Raw genomic sequence first — 26,100 nt, 5'->3', positions numbered from 1 at the left:
GTATATATATCTTCTTAGAAGATCTGAAGAAGGAATTATAATTCAGAAATATCATCGGACTATACATAACCAAATTACAACAGATATATAGTCCATTTTTTGTTCTATAGTGCATTGCTGTACCATTCTAAACTTTGTATTCTTTATATATATATATATAAATATATATATATATATATATATATATATATATATATATATATATATATATATATATATATATATGCATGTGTGTATATCTGTTAGTAGGCATGCATTATATATATACACGTGTGCCGGTATGTATTTTCAATGGCCAGCTTTGGACATACTGCACATTGTAACAAGCAACAGTGTTTAATACAAAATGCAGTGTATATGTGTATACAGATTGTAAACACTCACACACACATCACACACATTCCCTTTCTCTCTCTATCTCTCTCTCTCTCCCCTCTCTTTCTCTCTCTCTCTGTCCCCCCTCTCTCTCTCTCTCTCACTAACCCTCATTTCCATTGTATGTCTGTTTGCCCATAGATTAAGGTTGTGGTTAGGGCAGTGGAGCCAATGTTTGAACCCGTTTCTCTGCATCAGTTGTATTTCATCGTACGTAGCAGTTTCAATGAGCTAAATAGCTGTTATATCTTTAGGTCAGCCCTGATCGAACAGAGAGTAATCAAAGAATTACCTGTCGTACCTATGTCGTCTTGATTTCAGGAATAGACTGTTCGATACTACATCGTTCAATATTTTTCAAAAACCTTAAACTGCAATTTGAAGAGAATATGACTGCTCTTTCTTAAAAACAGTGATTGCTCAGCTTCCGTCTCTGATTTGAAATGTATAAAGGACAACGGAGCAAATGACTTCCAACAATGCGTTGCTGTCTGATTGTTGTTGTTATTGTAGTTCTCTCGTATTAGGTCAACCGAAACTAAACATGTCTATGATCAAGGGTGTAACCATAATCCTCATGTCTTTTGAGAAGTTGTTGGCACTCCGTCGCTTACGACATCAAGGGTTCCAGTCGATCCGATCAAACGAAACAGCCTGCTCGTGAAATTAACGTGCAAGTGGCTGAGCACTCCACAGACACGTGTACCCTTAACGTAGTTCTCGGGGATATTCAGCGTGACACAGTGTGACAAGGCTGGCCCCTCTTGAATTACAGGCACAACAGAAACAGGAAGTAAGAGTGAGAGAAAGTTGTGGTGTTTTCGCTCAATAAACACTCACAACGTCCGGTCTGGGAATCGAAATCGCGATCCTATGACCGTGCGTCTGCTGCCCTAACCACTGGGCCATTGCACCTCCACCTTTTGAGAAGTATACAGTAACTATATCCTCTTGATACTATATTGTATTTTGTTATTCACTATTTAATCCAGCTTTTCCTTAATTAAGGTGAAAATTTGACTGACATGTAACTACTATTTCTAGCAGGTTAACCATTTGCCTGTCCAAAGCATTTTCCATCAGTTTTCCCTAAATGTCCGTACTTGTTTGCAAACTTTTACTTTGCCGTTTTATCATACATTCTGTGTAATATAAAGCTTTCCTTTCATAAATCCCAAGTTACTCATGTGAGCAAGAGAAATATATCTTGTATATTATATATGGTTGATAGACAGGACAGACAAAGAGTTAATTAACTAGATGTTGGTTCCTTAACTGAAAGTGAAAGTGCTGAGATGAGACAAAAGTGAAAACTCAGACAAAGTGGATCACCGCATTTAATGCCGTTGTCCAATGTATTAGCCACTCTTCAATGGCCTCGTTCTTACTTTCTTATGTTTCTGTATGTTGGCAGGAAAGTAGATTAAATAGAAAGAATAAAATGAGGGCGATATCACACTTATTATGCATCGTCGTACATATATAAGATAGCTGTTTCCGTAGTTGGGGTTCTGTACTGAAATAGTCCATGCAAGGTCAACTAATAAAAGCAACGTTATAAAATGTGAGACGGCATCATCATCTCTCACTAAAAATGACAATATATGCTGCAGGGAAAGTGCCATATAGCAGAAAGAGAGAGAGAGAGAGAGAGAGAGAGAGAGAGAGAGATCTAATCTTTCTTATTAGCTATCCTATACTTTGCTACAGTTTAGTTTCCAAGATGAACATCGGTTGAACTGAGCTTACTTGTGTGATAGATTTTCAAGATTTGAATAGTGATTTTTTTTCAGCCCATCGCACTGTATAATACTAAATTAACAGGAAAAGATAAGCTGCAGTTTCATTTGAAATCCTAGTGGAAAGGTTGTACTCGATCTTGTTGTGAAGTAATACTGACATAAATATTGAGTTCAAATATTGATACAATGCCAGCAATTTCGGGAGAGGGGGTAAGTCGGTTACATCGACCCAAGAGTTCAACTGGTACTTTTTCGACTCCGAGAAAAGGAAAGCAAAATTGATCTCGGCAGAATTTGAACTCAGAACGTAAAGCCTGATAAAATGCTGCAAAAGCATTTTGCCCGGCATGGTAAAGATTCTGCCAGATCACCGACTTATCTATAATAAAAAAAGAAATACTGGAAAACAAGCAAGACAGCTTTTATAAGATTTTATTCATTCAAATGGAGCAAGTCTTAGAATTTAGAAGATTGTATATAATATTTAAATGTCTAAATATTTGAAATTAGTTCTTTACACGATTATAATTTCATGTATGGTTAATCTAATTTGCTAAAATGAAATATTTCTTTGTTTCCATATTTATATCTATAAAAATATTTTTCAAACTCACGAATCTGAAATAATAGGTGTCTGAAATAAGAGGTGATTAGACGGAAAAAATATTGTTTATAAGGTAATATCATTTATTGGATTATTAATTTAATTTTTGAAGACGAAAAATTTCTTTCTTTATAATTAAAATCAACACTAATAACTTGCAAGCATCAAGTCTGAAATAAGTGATTAAATATTTAAATATTGTTCATGCGGTTATATAATTAAGTGGATCATTAATTTAATTTTTATCGATGTAGCAATTATTATATAATTAAATCCACACCCATAGATTGCAAGTTTAGAGTTCGAAGTAATAAGGGGTTAAATGTTTAAGTATTACCAATAAGGTTAATATTGGCTGAACTATTAATTTCTTCATAAGACATGTAATTTGCATTGATACTCCCATCGACCTTATGCATCGATTGGTGTCATCTCCGATAGTCATCAAGTATTTTATTCTCCGATATGTTCATAGTATCGGGCTGTATTCAAGCTAGGATATTATGTCTTTAAGCTAAAAAAAAAAATGTCATTCCGCCAGTGACTTTGTGAATGTCAGCGTATTTAACATAAGTTTATAACTAAAAGATCCTAGTTCGAATTTAGATATTTAAAGTATGCCCATATCCATGAATAAATCACTATTAGAGATTATTCTGATTGAAGCATAAAGTAGAAATGGTTTTTCATATAGTTTCATCTCTAAACAAGAGATTCATATTATGAGCAACTATAATCATATCACATTTTGCTTGTTGGTTTAAAACAGACTTTATTTACTATCGTTACGATACCCTAGAACCAGAAACATATCTGAAATGAATTCTAGGGAATTGCTGTATTGCTAAGAATTGTGAAGTTGCTCATATGGCTGTGAAAAAAGAGAAAATGTGCGGTAGCAGAAATTATCGTAACAACACTAATCTCTATTTATAAGAAGTTTTCATTCGGCCAAAAACGGAACAATGGAATCCTGGTGCATGTCATATAAAATTTTCAGAGCTAAGTATCAGAATTTTCCGATTACATGTAAGTATTTGTTCAACTACTTATGTTCATAACAATTTATATAAGACGCTGGACTCTCTCAACTACATCGACTCAACAGCGACGTCGATCGCGTGAATTATCTGTTCACTGATATTAACGTGCTAAGTAGCTGAGCATTGCACATACATAACTATGTGGTAGTATCAGTGAAATACACGTGTGATAATGTTGTACCTTCATGGGTCATCCTTTGGCACAGTTTCCATCGACCCAAATGAATGTAGAGCTAAGTGGAAGTATTAATGAAAAGCAAAAGAAACTACTAAAGCTCAACGGCGCTGGAGAACACTTAGATCTCAAGGTTTGTCTATTACAAATGATTTGAAAGTATATTGCTTGTGAGACCTGACGATAATTTCGCACTTAGTAACTGTTGTCAGCTCGAGTTAAGTCGAATGACTTACGAAAGAAGTATAATGAAATGACTCATTTATGGATCGGGAACGTATAGGAAACTATTTTTTTTTCGGAGATTACTTCGGAATATATATTTTGAAGATCATCATTGTTTCAATCCACTCCAGTACTCATATTTTTCCGAACTCGTATTCTCTTTCAATGAGTTTCTATGCGTTTCTATGTGTTTGTCATGGAATTTTTGTGAGAAAATTTACGAAGAAATGTTTGTTTTATACAAAGTATTATTTTACCGGTTACAGAGTTTTCTGTGAATAAAAGGAGAGAGTGAGAAAGAAGCATTTACACTAGTATATGACTGGTATCAGTCCCGAAAGGATTGATGGCAAAGATAACCTCGAGAGAACTTGAACTGTAGAGACCAAAAGTAAGTACCTCAAACATACATAATCCTGCGCTCTAACCAATTTCTGATTTGGCTACCTTATAAAGTACATAATGAAGGAAAATATAGTCAACTGCGGAGAGATTTGAACTCAAAACATACATAAAAACTGCTTGAAATGTTGTCCCAGGATCTAGAAAGTTTACTGTTTACATCCCTAACAATAATGTGGCAGTCCTGATTAGCACGAATCTTACTGTTATTTAGCCCCAAGAAACATCGTCTCTAGCTGGCTATGGACGAATGTTACTGTTGTATCGCAAACAAATCTACATATCTATCTACAACTGCAATAATAAGCAAGAGTCAAGGAAGAAGCCTTTAAGAGAGCAATTTTTTTAACTCGAGATCTTGAAATTTTCATTTAATATAATGTAAATTTTCACAGAGACTGAAATGAAGTGGCCAGCTGGCTAAAACGTTAGCATATTCGACGAAATATTTAGCGGTATTTTACTGACCCTTTACATTCAAAGTTCAAATAGCAGCCAAAGTCAACCTTGCCATTCAATTTTCGGAGCCAGTAAAATAAGTACCAGCTCAACGTAATCGTCTACATGTAACCCCAAAACTGCTTTGCTTGTGCTAATATCTGAACAAAATAATTTTTGTATTTTTCGTTATAATTAGATAATTAGACACAAAATTTAAATGTTTTTTACGACATAAAAAGGTAAAGATATTTTTTCAAGATTCAAAATTGCGTCACTTAAAATGTCATTGCGCCCCAGATCTGATTCGTTCCTAATAATTTCATCAAAGCAGTTGGACGGTAGTCGGATTGAAATCATATCAGCTACTAGAAATAGAAAAGAATATCCATCAAGCTGTTCCATCTTTTAGAAAGAAAGGATATATTGCACAATGGGAACTTAGATCATCTGTGTCTCCGTACCTGGGAGAATTAACACGGTCTTTATCGTTTATATTAATTCTTTCAGATATAAAACTGCGGTCTTACTAGGGCACCGTCTATAAAAATATTTAGTTCAATCAACTGACCCCACTATTTATTTTTTTAGCCTGGTTCTTATTCTATTGGTATATTTTGCCAAACCGCTAGCATACGATGATGTAAACACACGAACACTGGCTTTCAAGCAATGGTAGTGTACATACACAAGGACTCAAACACACAGACACACATACACAAACACGATAACCACCCACCGTTGCAGTCACAAGCACTGATAAATTAGATCGTCGAGTCGTTCGAGCGTCGGAGAAATCTCTTCGCGGGGTTTGCTTCGTTTATAAGTGCTCTTAGATTAATTCCTACCGAACACAACTTGCGATTGAAATAATGGTTTCAAATTATGGTAGAGGGTGATCACTTTTTGAGAAGGAGGTGAGGTCAATTACATGATCTCCAGTACTTGATTAGTACGTATTTTATCGGCCTAGAAAGGATGAAAAGTGAAGTTGACCTCGGTGGAATTTGAACTCGGAACGTAAAGATAAATGAAATTCAGCAAAGCATTTTGCCCTGTGCTAACTGTTCTGCCAGCTTCATGCCTTAGTGATTGACAAATAGTATACCAGTCAAGTGCTATGGTCAGTTCATGTTTATCTTCCCCCTCTCTCATCCTTCCCTCTCTTTTTCTCTCTCTCTTTCTCTTTATTTCTAAGTCTTTCTATCCCAGGATCGGCTACGAGAAGGATCATAGAGAACAATTTATATAATCCTTCTTTTTCCAGAAGTGGAGTAGGGTCGAAAAAGGGTAAGACAACCATTGAAAAAATAACGTGCATTTGATCATCTCATGATTGACTGATGTAGCCGTTTTAGAGGGTTTTTTTTTAGCACGATACAGCAAGAAGATATCTTTTCACACCCAACAATTTTGTTCTAAAAGTTTGTAACATGACATTGCTTTCAGGTGTCTTGTAACTTCAGCAATACCACTTTACGGCATCTCTCCGTCTACTAGACGTAGCAGCAAAATATCACTGAAACGACACTATACCATCTTTAGAAAGGAAGGATATATTGCACAATGGCAACTTAGATGTTTCGTGTCTCCCCGAATCAGGATAAATCCGAAATACAGAAAGAATAACGAATAATACAAAGAAAATAGCTTTAAATATTGAAAGAATGAGTAAATACTTCAGACGCTTGGCAAAGGAAAAAACGCGGTTGATTGGTAGACTAGATAGGGAGTCAGGTAACTTGCTTTGTGATGGGTAATTACGAGCCTTAAGTTTTGAATTGAAATCCCACCGAGGTTAACGTTTCCTTTTATCTTCCCAAAATAAAACAAATCAGTCCGGTAGTGAATTTTATCTTCTCCCAAGAAATCTTACAAAAGATTATTCTTTGTTTAATAATTTTGATTACTTAAACTTCAAATAATTTACAATATTTCTCTGCTGCAGTGCGTGGGTAAATATATAACAGTAACAGCGATTACAATATTAATCCAGTGATATAGTTAAAAAAATGTTTCATCTACGTAGGAGTAGCTATATGGTAAGAAGTTTGCTTCTCATCCAGATGGTTCCAAGTCCAGGCCCACATGGTACCTCGGGAAAGCCTTGAGAAACTGAAAGTAGCCCATCGTGTGTGTGTGTGTGTGTGTGTGTGTGTGTGTGTGTGTGTGTGTGTGTGTGTGTGTGTGTGTGTGTGTGTGTGTGTGTATAAGCAACTGAGTGTGTTACTTAGCAACAGTATTGGTTGGAATAAGAGTCAAAACAACTCCCATCAATAAGATGGTGCTTACTGTGGATATGAGTTGTTTTGACTCTCATTTCTAGCAACACTGGTGTTGAATGGCGCTCTCAGTCGCTTTAGTGACGTATACATTTTTACCTTTCGGTTGAAAAATTGCTAACAAGCCACTATATGTATATTATAATTATATACGTAATTATAACAAGGGGTCGGCTTTATGCCTCACCGCGCAACGTAAGAATTAGACGCTAAAGACTTTTTAACTACCTTAAAGTCTCCGAGAATAATACACTTTATTGTAGGCAAGAAAAAGAAACATAATGAATCAATAAGGTTGATTAACTATGGATGCGTTTTGAGCTTAAAATAAAAAATAAAGAATAATTATTTTTTACTTTAATTTCGAAACGCCTCCATAGTTAATCAGCATTATTCATTCATTATTTTTCTTTTGCTTCCCTACAATGAAATGTGTTATTCTCTGAGATTTTAAGGTAGTAAAAAAAAACACTTTAGCGTCTATTTCTTACGTTGCGTGGTGAGGCATAAAGCTAACCCCTTGTTATAATTATGTATATAATTATAAAATATCTGTAAAATTTACCTATGAGATTTTAATTTCCGCACTAGCTACCTGGTAAAATTATTATTGATTTTACCCTTTATCATTCAAATAATATTTGAATATATATATATATATATATATATATATTAATATTTGAATATATATATATATATATATATATATATATATATATATATATATATATATATATATATATGTGTGTGTGTGTGTGTATATGTGTGTGTGCACGTGTGTATGTTTCTGTCTGTCTGTCTATCTATCTTTATATGTATATATGCGTGTATAAGGGCATGTATGTGTGTTTTGTGTCTATGTTTGTCATCCACCACTGCTTCACAACACGTGTTGGTATGTTTCAGCAAAACAGAGCTATAGAATAAGTACTAGGCTTTAAACACATTAGTACCAGGGGCGGTGCTGCAGCATGGCTGCAGTTTAATGACTGTAAGAAGTAAAAGAAAGATAGGTTGTCCTACAAATCCTGTTTCTCAATGAGCAATGAAACTAAAGTTTTTCCGCAATCAGCCAACTAACAGTGACCATTTGCTGTCATATTTCGATTAAATTTCACCAAATTTTACAAATAATGAAAATACATGTTATTATGAGCTTATGAAAAACATGATGCTTGTTCTTGGACTACATTTGATCCAAAGGACTGAACAGTTTCTAAACAAGAACAAAACAGCCGCTTAACATTTTCCTGATTCTGTCACCATGTCGACCAAAATAATGCTAACAAAATGAAATAATTCTATTGCTGTTGCTTCAGCACAGGTCAGTCCTGAGGTAACAGAATGGATTGAAGACTATGACCACCACTTATGTTTGTTAACTATTATATGTATGGAAAATAAATTATTTGGAAGTTATAAACACTTCAGGAATCATGTTGGTTTGAGCAACCAAAAATTTCGATTATTTAGGAAAGTCGATAAAAAGAGTACCGTGAACTTCCCGAAAGATTTGGTAAATTTAACGTTTCGGACAATATTCTTCTTCAAATATGATATGAGAGCGGATAAATTTATGAAAGACAAGAAAGTTTTATATCCTCGAAGTCAAAAATTTATAGCTGCAAAATTTATTAGCCTATTTTCACCAGAATTACACCAGTGGCAAATAAACATGTTATTTTAAGTTAAAAGGATTCTACATAAATCAATAATTAGGGTGTATATTTATGAATAATTCATTCACATGATGCTTGGTGTTAAACACAATTAGCATCTTATGCTAATTTCCAAATCTAAAAATATATATGTTTTAATATGCATATATACAAAATACAGACTGATATAGTAAACAAAAAGAAATACGTACGGTACTAATTCCAAACTGAGGAGAAATAATAATTTTGAAATTACTATGCTTCGGCAGTTAAGTTTTCATGGTCTCTCTAATATTCAAAATGTTTCTGAGCAAAATGGAGACTTTTACTTATATAGAATTCATATGATCTAAGAGGTGTTACATAAATAAGTTATGGTAAGTCCCTATTAGAAAAATATTTAAGTGTATTTCGGTCTCTAGCAGTAAATAAGTAAAAAAAATGGTCTTACCTTTATTCTTTATGTTGCGCTACTACAAGTGACAGGAGATATTTCAAATTAGATGTACCAATATATTTCCACATATGCGTGTATGTATATGCATTTATATGTATATATAAAAACATGTATACATAAAGCATACCTATATGCATATATACAAACATATTCACATATACTTTAATACATATACGTGTATATACTTGGATTTATATATACATATATAAACACACACACATATGTATATATATATATATATATATATATATATATATATATATATATATATATATATATATATATATATATATATATATATATATATATATATATATAGAGAGAGAGAGAGAGAGAGAGAGAGAGAGAGACAGAGAGAGAGAGAGAGAGAGAGAGAGAGAGAGAGAGTTGCTTTGATCTCATACATTATTAATACTAAGCCAATCTGAAAGAGCCTTCACATGGTACAATTTTTTTTTCTTTCTTTGAACCGTGACATAAAAGTCAACGTTAATCGTCCAACCCTTAATGAATATTCAACAACACCAACAATAACAACAACAGACCAACAACAGTTGTATGTATGCTGATGTGTACATATATATATATATATATATATATATATATATATATATATATATATACATTAATGCCTAGATATAATAAAATATATACGTATAAGATTACATATTAATATAAGCATAGGTAGATATATGCTATTACATACTTATATGTACATCAACATGTGCCTGTATGCATATATATATATATATATATATGTGCGTGTGTGTTTGTGTGTGTGTGTGTGTGTGTGTGCGTGTGATGTGTGTGTGTGTATGTGTAAATATATATATATATACACACATACATAAGTATAACTTCATACATATGCAAATCAACACACTCATATACATATATGTGTGTGTATATGTATGTATGTATATATATATATATATATATATATATATATATATATATATATATATATATATATATATATATATATACATATATACATACATATATGCATACATACATATATGCATACATATATATATACATACATATATGCATACATATATATATACATATATACACATATACATACATAAATTCATGCATACATAGATACATGCATACTAGTGCCTGTTTGTGCGGGTGTGCTTGTACGTCCGTATATCATAGAATTAATTTTAATTTGTAACCCCAACTTGAAGCTTCTTTCATGTAAATATCAACACTACACACCGTGACGTCGATATGCTGTGGAAGAAGCTATTAACTCTATATTTATCGAAGTTTCTTTGAGATGAAGATACACCAGTGAATCAAATATGCCATTTGGAATAAATATATCAGAAAAACTTCTTCTGACATCGGCAAAGTCAACAGAAGCTCCAACGTCATTAGTAGAATTTCAAATATTCATGAGAACGAAATGATTGCGACACTTCCCCACTCCTCCTCTTCATCTCTTTTCTTCTTATACTCCTCCCACTACATCTGTCACCATTGCTGCTACTTCTACTATTGCTCCTGTCGCTGCTTCTGCTTATAATAATAATAATAATAATAATAATAATAATAATAATAATAATAATAATAATAGTAGTAGTAGTAATAATAATAATAATAATGAAAATAATAAGAAGAATGGAACGTGTGAAGAAGTCTGGCGCCATCAAAGATTATGTAAAGAAAGAAAAATTTAAAAAAAGCAAAGAACACGAAAAAGAAATATCATGGAAGGGAAAAATCTACGGTCAGTTTGCAACTGATTTGAAATCCAATACAGACGCAGAAGAATGGTGGCTAAGGACGAGGAGTGATTTGAAATAGAGACAAAAGCATTAATATGTGCAGTACAAGAACAAGTGTTATGGACTAACTACGTGAAGTGCAGAATCGACAACACTACTGATAGCGACACATACAGAATGTGTGGTGAGAGGGGTGAGACGGTATGGCACATCGTTAGCGAATGCCTGAAATTGGCACAACGAGATTACAAAAGACGACCTGAGAATATGGCAAGAATGATCTAGTGGAAGCTCTGAAAATAACGGCCTAGAAAGAGGGAAGACGTGGTATAAGCAAATCTCAGGAGTCGCCGATAATAAAGATTGCAAAATACTAGGTCCTGGTGGTACCAGGACCTAGCCATTGAACTACAGAGACCATGGAAAGTGCGGGTAAAATGTATTCCAGTAGTTACGGGTGCATTAGGAAATATCCTTAAAGATTTGAACAGATGGATAGAGCAAATAGGCATAAAACCCAGTTTAGTACAGTTCCAGAAAACAGTGTTATTAGGGACAGCTAGGACACTTAGGAGGGTTCTTGGCCTCTACGTTTACTTGTTGCATCCTGACGTTAGGAATTTTCCTCTAATTTGTCGTGTGTTTATGAATAATAGCAATAATAATGATAATCGTTTTCCTTTATAAAATAGACCTCTGTGTGTGTATTCGCTTTTCATGCGAAAATGGCAGTGCGAATTGCTTCCATACTTGAGATTCCCGAATAGTTTGGTCTCAGATAAATAATAGGGTATTCAGAAAAAAATATTTAATAAGTTCACAAATTCAAGAGTTCGTACAAGATAGTTTTTAAACGAACTTTATTTATACGATTTTTTCATTCATTGTTTGCAATGTTCTCTCTGTCTCACACACACAGCTTAGTCACACACGCACTCATAGCAAGAGAGACAAATTATGACATCACAGACTTTGCTGAAATTGTGAATGAATATGAATATCTAAACTTCTCCCAGAACAACGCTGTGCATATGATAACATTTTTCGTTTACTATTATTATTATTATTATTATTATTATTATTATTATTATTATTATTATTATTATTATTATTATTATTATTATGAATTCAGAATTGATTTCTCAAGTGAAGAATAAATTGAATTTAGAATAACAAATTTCTACACAACATGTTTTGCTTTTTTCTTCCAATTATATAAACAGCCCATTTTATTTCCAGGCAACACCGGGTGACTCTGCTAGTAGTAGTAGTAGTAGTAGTAGTAGTAGTAGTAGTAGTAGTAGTAGTAGTAGTAGTAGTAGTACGCAGGAATCTCAGTTGTGCATGGATTGATTATAAAAAGGCCTTCGACAGCACACCGCATTCATGGATCTTGAAATCTCTGGATAACCTCAAAATTTCTCCTGTGATTTCAAGCTTCCTGAAGCACAACATGTCAATACGAATCTCCAATTATACCACTCTAATGAAGTACTGACCACAAAAAATATTAATATCAACTGTGGCATTTCCCAAGGTGACTCGCTTTTACCTTTGATGTTCTGTTTAGCCTTAATACCCTTTACAAGTGAATTCAACAGAACACCGTATGGATATAAAATTGGCGACAAGAAAATAAGTCATTAATTTTAAATAGATGACTCAAAACTCTATGGCAAAGATGATAATAAGCTTGAAGGACTGTTACGTACTGTGAAAGCATTCAGTGATGACATTGGGATGGAATTTTATCTTGATAAATGTACCAAGGCCACTTTCCAGAAAGGAGAACTGAAGACACAGTTATAAAAGAAGTCGAGCAGGAACAAACTTACAAATACATCGGAATAAACGTGGGCTCTGGCATTCATTATGTAATTATAAAAGAGAAGATCAGGAAGGATTGTTACAGGAGAGTTCGAGCAGTCCTAAAATGCATGTAACACGGTGTTAGCTATAAATTCCTTAGCAGTTCCGGTTGTTATTTACAGTTTCGATGTGTTGAACTGAAATATGAGCAAAATAAGGAAGATTGACAGGAAAATCCGTAGCCTGCTGACTTGCAAAAAGATGCACCACCCAAAGGCAGAAGCAGATCATCTTTACCTACCCAGAGGTCAAGGAGGTAGAGGCTTGATCCAATTTGAAATATCCAACAAAGCTACCGCAAATGGACTGCCAAAATATCTTGAAACATCTAACGACTGGATGTTAAAAATCATTGAAAATCATGAAGGACGTAAGAAGTTTCATTCTGTTATGAAGGGGAACAAAGAATTTTCAAATGAGTTTATACATAATATCTAGGTTGAACAACATGAGAGAAGTGCGGTAACTGTAGTTGCGAAGAAGGTGAAATCAATACAAAGCAAAATGCGCTTGAACAAAATGGCTGATAGGTGGAAACAAAACTCCTTTATGGCAAATATATGGCCCATAGCAAACAAGATGATGGAGATCAGAAGCACAGCCATCAGTGGCCTCGGAGCTCAGGGCTAAAGGCAGAGAGTGAAGGCTTTATCTTGGCTGCCTAATATCAGAGCTTATTGACCCGAAGTGATCAAGGCAAGGTGATGAAAAATAGTTTAGACCCAAAGAGCCGATACTGCAGCAATGGGACTGGAACAGTTGACCAGCTAATCTCTGGATGTAAGGTTTTAGCACCTGTAGAGTACAAATCAAGACATGAGAGAGTTGGACAATACCTACATTGGATAATGTAATGTGTCGACATTATAAAATCAAAACTCCTGACAAATGGTACAAGCACCACCCTGAGGCTGTAACTCAGAGAGAAAATGTAACTATTCGTTGGGTCTTCCCAGAATGTACAGATCGGCCCATCAAGGTAAATAAACCAGATATTGTTGTGAAAGACAAAAGCAATAAAGTCTGTTTATTGATCGACATGAGCATACCCTGTGACCATAATCTTCCTAATCGAAAAGAAGTGGCATCTCAAGACGGTTACAATACCAGTGATTGTCGGAGTACTTGGAATGATCAAAAATGGAACTGAAAATTATTTAAGAATGATCCCTGGCTTACCAGCCATGCAGAAAGTGCAAAATATTGTCTTAACTAGTACATCATACGTATTGAGTAAAGCATTGTTACTGTAAATTTTCTTTCCTTTTGCCCTCCTTATTTTATTTGTTTATTTTTCTATTTTTTATTTTTTCCTTTTTCTCCCCGACTTCCCCTTTTTCTCTGCCACATGACTCTGTAAATGAGCAATCTAGTGTGTTTATTTTAATAGGCTACCAATGTATGCAGTGCATTTCTCTGCGCTAGGTGTCAGGAAGACACTCGACAAGAAATGGAAACAGAACTGAAAGAAGATGCTTTTGAAAATGATAATAATATCCTTCTCTGTTTTTCATATTCTTCTGGGTAGAAAACCCCATATGACACTCACCTCCGCCACTCTAGCAACTAAGATTTTTATCTTACTCCACGATTCCGATTGGATTTTCTGTTGTCTGTCGATCTCGAGATATAGTTCCACGAGCATCATAACGTTATTGCATGCTATCTGTTATCTCTGCGTTCAAGATTTATTTGCTTTATGTCACATAGAAGTTACAGACATGTAAACAGAGGGGCATCGATAAGAGAATCAAAACGATACACACACACACACACACACACACGTACGCACACACGACGCACAATTCACATACAGACACACAACACACACTCACATAAAGACACACGCACACATATTAATTATTATTTTGAAGCCAATTTATGAGAAAATCAATTATTCTGTAACCTGGAGAATGAATACATTTTGGAGAATGAATACATTTTGGAGAATGCATATTATTTTACTTTTACCAGAGAAATGGTCATAGTGAATTGGAAGTTTTGGTCAGGTAGTTTAGTCCGACGAAAACCAAGAGGCCGAATCTTCGAAGACATCGTCACCACTTTTCCTGTAAAAGTATTATATTACATTATATTACATTATATTATATATATATTCACTCATATGTCATTCGTCGCCAAGAGGCATTGGGGGAAGGCTCTTTCCCACATTAGTCTATATTGGGATTGAATTTGAGCTCAGACTTGAAACCATATATTTGCAACGCCAACTTCTTAACCGCAAACCCAAGCCTGCATGTCTATGATTAGTGCTTCTTAATCTTTCTTATGCTGAAACAGAATATGAAAATAGAAAGTGTAAGATGATATTGAATCTTGCCGATACATAATAATTCCGGATGTCAACACAGGAGCGTTGTCTGAATTCTTCCATATTCATCAAGGAATATAATTACATGTCTTCGAACGCAGTGGATATATTGTCACATCTTATTTAGCCAATCATGTATTTCGGAATATACAACACAATAGACGTATAAATACTGAGAATTACTGTTCAGTTGTTTAGAGTCATAACTGCAGCTTGACTGATAATGTCAAATTACATATAGCGGAAAAGTTATCGTTTCGTATTTGCTTTCAAATCTAGAAAAAGGTAATAATAACGTAGTCGTTCCAAGATACAAGATATAAAGATTGCAAGATATATACAAGATATATTGTATGCATGCAAGATAAAGGGTAAATTAGTAAATTTTACAAACCAAATCACAAGTATAATTACGACCGATGTTGTTATAAAATCCAAACTCTGTTAAAAGAGAAAAAATTACGAGAGCCAATCCATATCTTTTACTTAAAGTTAAACATGTGAACGACACCAAAATGATTTACATATATATATGTGTGTGTGTCTGTGCGCATGAGCCCTGGCGTGTGTCCGTATCACCTTGAGCTTCATTGGAGCTCTACGGTTTTACGGGTGTATATATATATATATATATATATATATATATATATATATATATATATATATATATATACACATACACACAGACACTATTACCATCGGAAAGAGCATAAACATATGCAAGAAATGAAGAAAGGAGTTTGAGGGGAAATAACTTCTATGCTGGAGTGAAGCCAGCTTGTTCTTTATCTATCTCCTTAATTTCTTGGAGATTTTAGATATAATTATACTAATGTGTCCATCTATTCTAATTCAGTTAAATTCTATGTCTTTGTGCAGCTGAGGATAGCTCTGCATTTTTAAATTGATGTAATGATTTCATTGTTTAATTAAATGGAGTTGCATGAAACGATCTTGGACTATTCCTGCAACGGAACATTCTCAATAACAGCACTTCAAAATGCGATGGACGCTTGATTTCAAAATACATATCTCAAGACTCGCTATGTCGGCTCAAAGCTTTTAGTAGATTATATTTTGCGTCTCATTGCTCGACATTACTCCTAGCGTACACCCGGAAAGTTTCTTGCGGACGTAGAAAACAGTTCTAATTCAAAGTTAATTTCCTTCAAATGACTGCAAGTTGCATATGTGGATTTATTTGAAACTTCCTTCTAAACAATATTTACACTTCGAGTGTGTTTTCAAACATGCAGTGGAAATTTAACGCCAAATCATTTGACCAAAGTTTTATCTGACTCCTTTCATTTCTTTTCTGACAATAAACGAAAACTTTCGGAGGAAGGGCTGAGTTGATTGCATGGACCCCAGTACTTCTGGTACTTATTTTATCGACCTCAAAAGGATGAAAGGCATAGTCGACTCCCGAGGCATTTAAACTGAGACTGTAAAGTCGGAAGAAATACTGCTAAGCATTTTTCCAATGCGATAATGATTCTGCCAGTTTACCAATTTATTCTTAAGAAATAGCGGTTTGAAATTTTGGCACGAGCCCAACAATTTTAGAGGAAGGGCAATTTAATTACATAGACTCTACTGTTCAACTGGTGCTTGTTTCATCGCCCTCGAAAGTATGAAAGGCAAAGTCGACCTCGGTGGAATTTGAACTCAGTACGTAAAGTCGGAAGAAATGTCTAACAATCCTATCTCGAGGATTTATTCATAAGAAATATTGATTCCAAATGTTGGCACAAGGCCAGCATTCATAAGAAATACTGTAATAAATAAATAGTGAAAGGACTTTAAAATGTCTCATGCCTTATAGAGTCTATATAAGTTTGATGACTTCTAAAGCATGCTTTATAAGATTTTTTGAATAATAAAAAATAAGTGGAGAAAATTTACTATTTTTGCACTACATGATTTTTTTTCTCACTTCATTTAAATTATATTTTCTAAAGCAATATTGAAGTAACAGCGAAATCAGCGTTACATAGACCGGCGGCTGTGACGTAGAAGTGAGTCTAAGCTTTAAAGACGAAGTCATAAAAAAGCTGAAGTTATCAAAATGTGATTGAAAGCTGAAAAAAAAAAAACAACAGCGGCTTTTGGGAAAATGCGGTGTGAAAATGTACAAGAGGAGCAGAATTTTTTTTTAAATACATTATTATCTGAAATTTTTTTAAAGAAGATTGAATTTAGAATGTTTGTTGTTCATATAGATACACATACCATACTGTCACTATGTATAAGTAGCACATCCGCATACAGACATATATACACAGGCAATGTCAAAGTCTCATTTCAGCTGTGCTAGCATAAACAGTGCAGAGAAGAATACACATAACCGCATACACGCACACACACACACATATGAGTGTGTGAGTGTGGCAGTAGGTGAGATGTGTATATCATATATATATATATATATATATATATATATATCTGTGTGTGTACGTGTGTATGCATGTATATATGTGTATATACTTAAATGTTCATATGTGTGCGAGAGTGTATAGTATATTACTCTTTTTTAAGAATGGTATTGATATTGACTTCGAATTCTCGGTCAACTAAACCATCATCGGACTGCCACTTCTATTCTTGTTAAAGAAGAGTAGAACTCTATAAAAAATATTCAGTAATCCTTCAGTTTAGTTTAAAATTTACTTCGCATTACAACTTAGCATAAAAGCGTTTGAGGGAGAACATTCGACGAAAGCGACCGGATCTGCGGGGCGCGAAGAATTAGATTCTTTACCACGACGATGCACCGTCACCGATCTCTTCTCGCCAAAAACAACATGGTATCGCCTTCGCACCCTCTCTCTTCGCCAGATTTAGCACCTGCAGACTTCCATCTCTTCTCCAAGATAGACAGACAGACATACAGACAGACAGATTGATAGATAGACATATATATGTACATACACACACACGAGTGACAAAGTAAAACATCCCTAGGAACGCCAGCTGTATGAAAACCCAATACTAAATTCGTAAAGTAGCGATGTGGGCGATAGCAGACAAATGTAGCGATCCAATAAAGTTCAATTAATATTACAGATATTTTCCAAATGAGTCCTGGAGAAAAATCACAAGAAAGCAACACCCTAGTTATACAGAGAGAGAGAGGGGGGAGATAGAGAAGAGGGAGCGGCAAAGGAAGAGAGAAAGAGAGTGAGGGTTTTTTCATATTTTAACATGTTTCTGCTTCTACTGTGATAGTAATTTCCATCTGTTTATTGCAAATATTTACTCATACTACTTTATATTTCGGGTTTTTGATACAAGGGTTTTGCAGTGGATGTGATTGAGTACGAACTGTCCATGATCTGCTCTGCTGACTAATAATCAATCGAGTCGGTTAATGGTAAGTTTTAAAGTGAAAACAAATAATAATAATAATAATAATAATAATAATAATAATAATAATAATAATGATGATGATGATGATAATAAATACCGGATAATGTTCAGAGCAGAGGGAAACACTACTTATATAAAAATACATTAGGAAACAGTTTCTGTCATTAATCAGTTGGTTCCGACTTAACGAATGCATGGCTCGCTTTGCCAACATGTGGTTTCGCCTGTGGTTATAGAATAAGTGTTTTGGTCTATAATCTCAGGGACGACTAAGGCCTAGTTGCTCATTCGGTGAATTTGGTTGACGAACATTGCATGGGTGCTCGTGGATACATTGATAAGTACATATGTATGTATGTATATATGCATGTATGTATATATATATATATATATATATATATATATATATATATATATATATATATATATATATATATATATATACACAAATATATACGTACATACACATACATAGATATGTACTTATATACATACATACATATATACGTGTGGGGACGTGTATGCGTGTGTGAGTGTGTGCGTGCATATATGTGCATGATATATGTGTGTCTGTGTTTATGTTTGTGCTAACCACTACTTGACAACCGGTGCTGGCTTTTTTCCGTCCCCATGACATCAATGGTCCGACAAATGAGCCAGATAAAATAAATACCAAGCCTAAAACGAAAGAAATACATGGGTGCGGGAGCGATTTTTCTGACTAAACCTCTCATGGTGGTACTGCAACATGGTCGCAATCCAATGACTGAAACAAAAGATATGGCCCTTACCACGAAGCTATTGCAATACAAGTGTGTTTGAACCTGAACCGTCCGCTCTTTCCCTTGTTGACTCATATACTATCAGTTTTGGTTTAAAGTAAATCGCAATCTCGAAAATCGGATAATGAGTTTAGCATATGATCAATAATGTTTATAGTATGCATGCAAGATATAGACTATTTATAATTATTTGGCGCTATAATTATATTAGTTCACGATTTATGTTTTTGATCTCATAAACGTTGAAAGGTAGAAAATATCGAATTTTAATCAATGACTTTTTTTCTATTTAATATTTAGTGTTTTTATTCTGTTTTTTCTTTCTTTTTGGTTCTGAAGTGGATGAAAGCCTACCTTGATTTATTTAGATATTTTATGTCTGACTATCATCTGATTTGATCTGATTGATTGATTGGTAAATAGTGTGAGATTGATCATACCAATATATTATATTATTAAAACGACCAGATTCGATGGATTTTGAATGAAAGTTATTTTGATTTGCTTTTCATCTTTTGCTTGTTTCAGGCATTGGGTTGCAGGCAAGCTGGGACACCACCTTGAAGGATTTATATCAAACACATCGCCCACAGTACTTACGTTTTTGTTTTCCATTTTAACTCAGGTACTTATGCTATCGGTTTCTTTTGCCGAATAGCTAAGTTGCGAGTATGTAAACAAACGAACACTGTTTCTCAATTGATGTTGAGGTAGTGAGGTAGAAGGCCATGTATTTGAGAGAATGTGATCAAGATGATTGGCATGCATCTACGCTTGCTTTGTCCTTTCCTTATGAGATGGTGTAGTCCTGTTGGTAGACGTGTACCCTGTGTATGCAGGGCTTCCCAACTTTTTCCAAAATCTCTGTGTAGGCTGTCGTGTTGACTCTTTCTTAATTCGTGTGAAAACAAGGAAGGACGTATAACATTTCTCTCGTTGCTGACGACTCCAGAACCATCACAGTTGCTGGGAACCTAGTATGCATGACCGTCAGAACCTCATTCGGGCCTCTACCGTTTGGTCCTGATTGAAGTTCTCATCAGATAAAAACCAAGGCATCCCAATATCTAGTTGTTTGAACTTGCTTAACCAGAACCTCACACAAGTCGAACGATTCTCTTGGCATATCCCACTAAAACTGACCAATCGGTTTCACGTACAAATCTCTTACAAAACTCTTGTGATGGTACCCTTTGAAAACTTGAGGCCATTTGCAATGATTTTGGTTTCAATGGATTTCATTGGCTTATTTCTTGGATTTGTTCTACAAAGTTATGTGTTCTGATAGTATTAAGACAATGAATAAGCGTGTCGCATTTAGCTACTAATGTTTGATCCGGATCATTAGCTTCTAACTCCTTTCGAATTTGATAACGAAGGAGTGGGTAACTTTCAAGGAAGCGATCTATCTCTGTGTCACTATGCTGCGCTTTTAACTCAAACGCTTACAGCGTGACTTTTCATTTGCCGAGACAACCTGGTGTACATATGAGTGATTTTTATGAGATTTGGTTAGAGGAAAAAATGATTTAAATAATAAAGTAGTGTTTTCTGAGAGGCTTGATTTGACGACAGCCCAAAATTTTTAATACCAGTAATTTTCGTCACGCTAATAATTATTATTACTGTTGATAAAGTTTCTGGAAAAATTTCCTATCAGTCAATCACCACCACACACTGGCGCACAAGCAGTGAGTTAAAAGCCAAACAACTTGATGAGTTTTATATCTAGGCAGTATAAAAGCTAACCGAAAAGCCTGTCGGCATTTCAATGAGTTAAAGCAACAATTTGACCTCCTTTGACCTGTCATCAAATCAACCATCTATGAAAACACGTAATCATTTCTTCCTTTTTTCATTTTTCTATTCTTCTTTCTGTAACCAAACCCCAAAACACACTTATATATATATATATATATATATATATACACACACATATATATAAATATATAAATATGGAGGGATCTATACGACGAGCTTCTTTCAGTTTCCGACTTACATATATTATTTGCATTTTGATAATCCTTTCGGTGAATGGGCGTTGACTACAGCAGTCAGTGATAAACGAAATCCTTTTGCTAGTACTAATATTCGCCTCCCTTTTTGTAACCTTGGTTACTAAAGTACTTTTAACGCGCATCCGCATGATGCGTATTATGAGATGTGTGCATTTTTTCACACTTGCGTGAATGTGTTTGTGTGTGTGAGGTTTTTTTTCCCCAATGCTTTGTTACAGAATCGTTTTGAAATCCATTTTCCCTTCTTATATCGATCTTCATTGTGAATTAAGACTCGTTTCTGCTCTATACGTAAATGTGTGTCGTGTGTACAGTAAGAATCTTTTCTAAATGAATAAAAACATAGCTTAATTTAATACAACATACGAGGAGAAAGATAAGTGCACGTTCTAACACATACGTTTACCCACATACACGTACTTTATGTATATAAGTATATATGAATATATATATGTATATATATATATATATATATATATATATATATATATATATATATATATATATATATATATATATATATATGTACAGATATATACATATACACATACACACATATATATATATCTTGAACGTCTATATATATATATATATGTATATATATATATATATATATATATATATATGTGGAAAATGGAGCAACAAATACAAGAAAAAGCAATTCGGTTGGGCTAGTTAGCCATTGTTTTATTATGTGGAGGTTATGTAATTAGTCATTTACGCACGTTTCAATGTATATATATATATACATACATACACACACACACACACACACACATATATATATATATATAATTATGTGTATTTGTTCTATCTTAATGAATAAAAATTCTTCTGATAGAATAAATGGGTTAATAGAAACCAATGTAGCAAAGAACACAAAATAACTGTGGTTAGCTCCTGTTTTTAAGGCAGGATGGTAGACGGAAACTGAAAGAAGCACGTCGTATATATATATGTTTATATATATATATATATATATATATATATATATATATATATATATATATATATATATATATATATATATATATATATATATATATATATATTTATATATATGTGTGTGTTCGTGTTGTATGTATATGTTTGTGTATATGCATCCCCGCACCGTTGCTTGACAAGTGGTTTGGGAAAGAGACCAATAGAATAAGTACTAGGCTTACAAAGAATAAGACCTCGAGTCGATTTGATCGCCTGAACCAAATAAAAGAATAAAAGAATACCGATCTACCTATCTATCTATAGAACATAATAAGAAAATGAAGTAGTCTTCACCTAAAAGTCGCAGTGATGTGAAACTCAAGTGACGAAATACACAAGTAAATATATGTATGCATACATTCATATATATATATATATATATATATATATATATATATATATATATATATATATATATACGAGTGTATGCATACATGCGTGTATGCGCACATATACATACACACAGACAAACAAACATATACATATATACTTATATGTTTCCAATTGATATGTCATCACGATCAATGTAATTCTTAGAATGAGTGAAATTATAGCTGTAGAATATAGTATGAAAAAAATAATCAATGTCAATACTGCTGGTGTTTTCTTAGTGTGTGGCAACAATTCTACGATAGGACAATATCGCCTGAGTATTTCAATAATGTTTTTTGTCTGTGTATATATGCTTTTATGCTCCTGTGAGTCATTGTATTTATACAAAACCACTTTGAATATCGGGCTACACAGTAACAATTACATCAGCGGGTAGTCGTGTAATAATACATGTAAATAGGTTATGAAGTGTCGTTTACAAATTCTAATAATTCTATTGATAATGGATTCTAATATAAGAATAGGGCTAACCAGTTGGTAGTTTTTGGTTATCTCAACTCCATCACCCCACGTTTTATGCAAAATATCGGTACTTTTGGTTTCTCCCTCAAAAACATTTTTTAACCTTCAAAAAAAAACAAAAAAAAACAATGAAAGGTGAAACGATGAAACCTCATATTGAATCTGATAGTGTTTCTTTTCATAACGCAAGGCGGCGAGCTAGCAGAAATGTTAGCAAGCCGGGCGAAAAGCTTAGCTGTGTTTCGTCTGTCTTTACGTTCTGAGTTCAAATTCCGCTGAGGTCGACATTGCCTTTCATCCTTTCGAGGTTGATAAATTAAGTACCAGTTACGTACTGGGGTCGATCTAACCGACTGGCCCCCTCTCCAAAAATTTCGGGTCTTGTACCTAGAGTAGAAAATAATGGTTTTATAACAAATCATACAAAACTGAAAAAATCAAACATCTTACTGAATCTAATAATATTTTTATAACAAACCATACCATGCCTATTGAAGAGGCCAAACGTCTACAATGTGTTGAAGTATTGAATCAAAAGGATTGCTTTTAATCCAATCTCTTGTGACATACATAAACTAAATTTTTTAGTGGGGAGATAACCCAGTTTTTTAATGGTAATTTTTTAATGGGTGTGAGATAACCAAAAAGTACCAGCCATTTTGTAGGGATATGTAAGTCGATCGTAACTGACTTTGTGAAGGTTTGATTTCGCTGAATGGTTAGTGTAGCATACAAACACAGTGCATTATTTCTTCCGGATCATTACGTTCTAAGTTCAAATCCAGCAGATGACAACTCTGATTTTTATCGCTTCGTGTTCAATAAAAATAAGTACCATTTAAGATCTGGTATAGATTACACCGACTAACTTTTCTCTTACACTTTTCAGTCCTCGTGCTTATATTACAATTTAATTTTTTCCGGTTTGTTGCGTTCTGACATCAAATTCCTTACTTTTCATCGCTTTGGGTAAATGAAATAAAGTACTGGCGCAGAACAGTGGATTTCGCAAAATTCCTAGTGCTTTAGAAAACCATCTATTTGCAATATCTGTCAGCGGTGAGCTGACAGAATCGTTGGTAATTCGTGAAACATTCTTAGTAGTATTTCGTCGGTCGTCACGTTGTGAGTTCGCTTTTCACCGGGATCGACTTTGCGTTTCAAACTTCCAGAGTCGATAAAATAAGTACCAGTTGAGCACTGGGGTCGATGTAATCGCTTTATCCCTTCATCGACATTGCTGAGTTTGCATCAGAGTTTGAAATCAATATTTGAGCAGATTTGAAATTAATATTTGAGCGTCATTTTTGCCTCTTATTCACCAACGGGGCCGATAAAATAAAGTACCAGAACAAGAACACTGAATAAGCAGAAACTTTAGCTCGTTGAACAAAATATCTTATGGTGTTCGTTACAGATCCTTACGTTCTTAGTTCATCTGTGACGTCACTGGTATCAAATCGAAGTGACCTGTGCCTTTGCTTTGGACAACATTCGTGACGCGTGAGTACCAAGGATGTAATAGCTGGAGTGGAAAAGGGATGCTTCCATACAGCGGTAGTACTTTATTAATCAACCACAAGAGGATGGACGGTAAGCTGACCTTTGTGGGATTTGAACTCACTAAATAACGTACCAGAATAAATAACGTAGTGCAATTTATTCGCCGCTCAAGCACTTCAAAGTAATATTTCATCTATATTTGAAATGTTAACAGAGAATTTTGTTTGAACAGTTATCAGACTCACAGTAAAATGCATATCAACTTAATCTCATGTTTGGGATTAAGCTAAGCTACGCTATAATCCAGTGACTTCTGGATAGAGAAGTGGTGTATAAAAAGAAATTAACGATGTATACAATTCTGATCCAGAAATGCTAATTGTTAAAATAACTCTTGTTCTTGTCTTTGAAACTTTCAGAGACGCTGGATGCTCTGGCATTGTAGTATCGCAAGATCTATCACAGTTTATATAATTGGCTTCAGCAAACATGTGCTAGGCATTAAAACAGACGGAGAATTAAAGACGGGCATTCATCTCTCTCTCTCTCTCTCTCTCTCTCTCTCTCTCTCTCTCTATATATATATATATATATATATATATATATATATATATATATATATATAATTGATTAAGAAAACGGAAGATGGAATTGGTATTTTCCATCTCCTTCGTGAATTATTATTATCTCACTAACACTGCGGAATTCCTGAAATAGATCCAGCGGAAATATACCCCAAGCCTGGATGATACTAGGTAACCCAAACTGTGAACGAGCTTCACTCAACACACTAGTTAACATATATATATGTCTATTAGTCCAAAAATAAAATATCACACACACACACACATACATGCATGTATTTTATGTAAAGCTATGATGTTGTGAAGACGTCTTGTAGTCTTCCTTTCAACAACAATTCAGAAGTAACAGTTCAATGGATTTAGATCGATGAAACACGTATAACCTTCTACGGTATATTTCCTCCATCCAGGACATTACCTCAATGTATGCCACAGAATTAATTCGAAGACTTTATTCATCCTCTAACACTGTCACAGTTGCAGTAATCCGTTGACATCAGAAGGATTTGCATGTAAACATCTGTCATTTCTCTTTAAACTTTTAATCTCAGCCGAAGAATTTCTAATCAGAGAAGTAGCAAAGCAAACCATGCTAGAGTACTGCCATGAGGGGTTTAGTCAGACAAATCGACCCCCAGTATATTTTTGCAAGCGTTTTTCAACT

The sequence above is a fragment of the Octopus bimaculoides genome, chromosome 24 (assembly GCF_046866305.1).
Source record: "Octopus bimaculoides isolate indiv1 chromosome 24, ASM4686630v1, whole genome shotgun sequence".
NCBI classification, from domain to species: domain Eukaryota; kingdom Metazoa; phylum Mollusca; class Cephalopoda; order Octopoda; family Octopodidae; genus Octopus; species Octopus bimaculoides.
Note: the sequence above shows the minus strand (reverse complement) of the source record.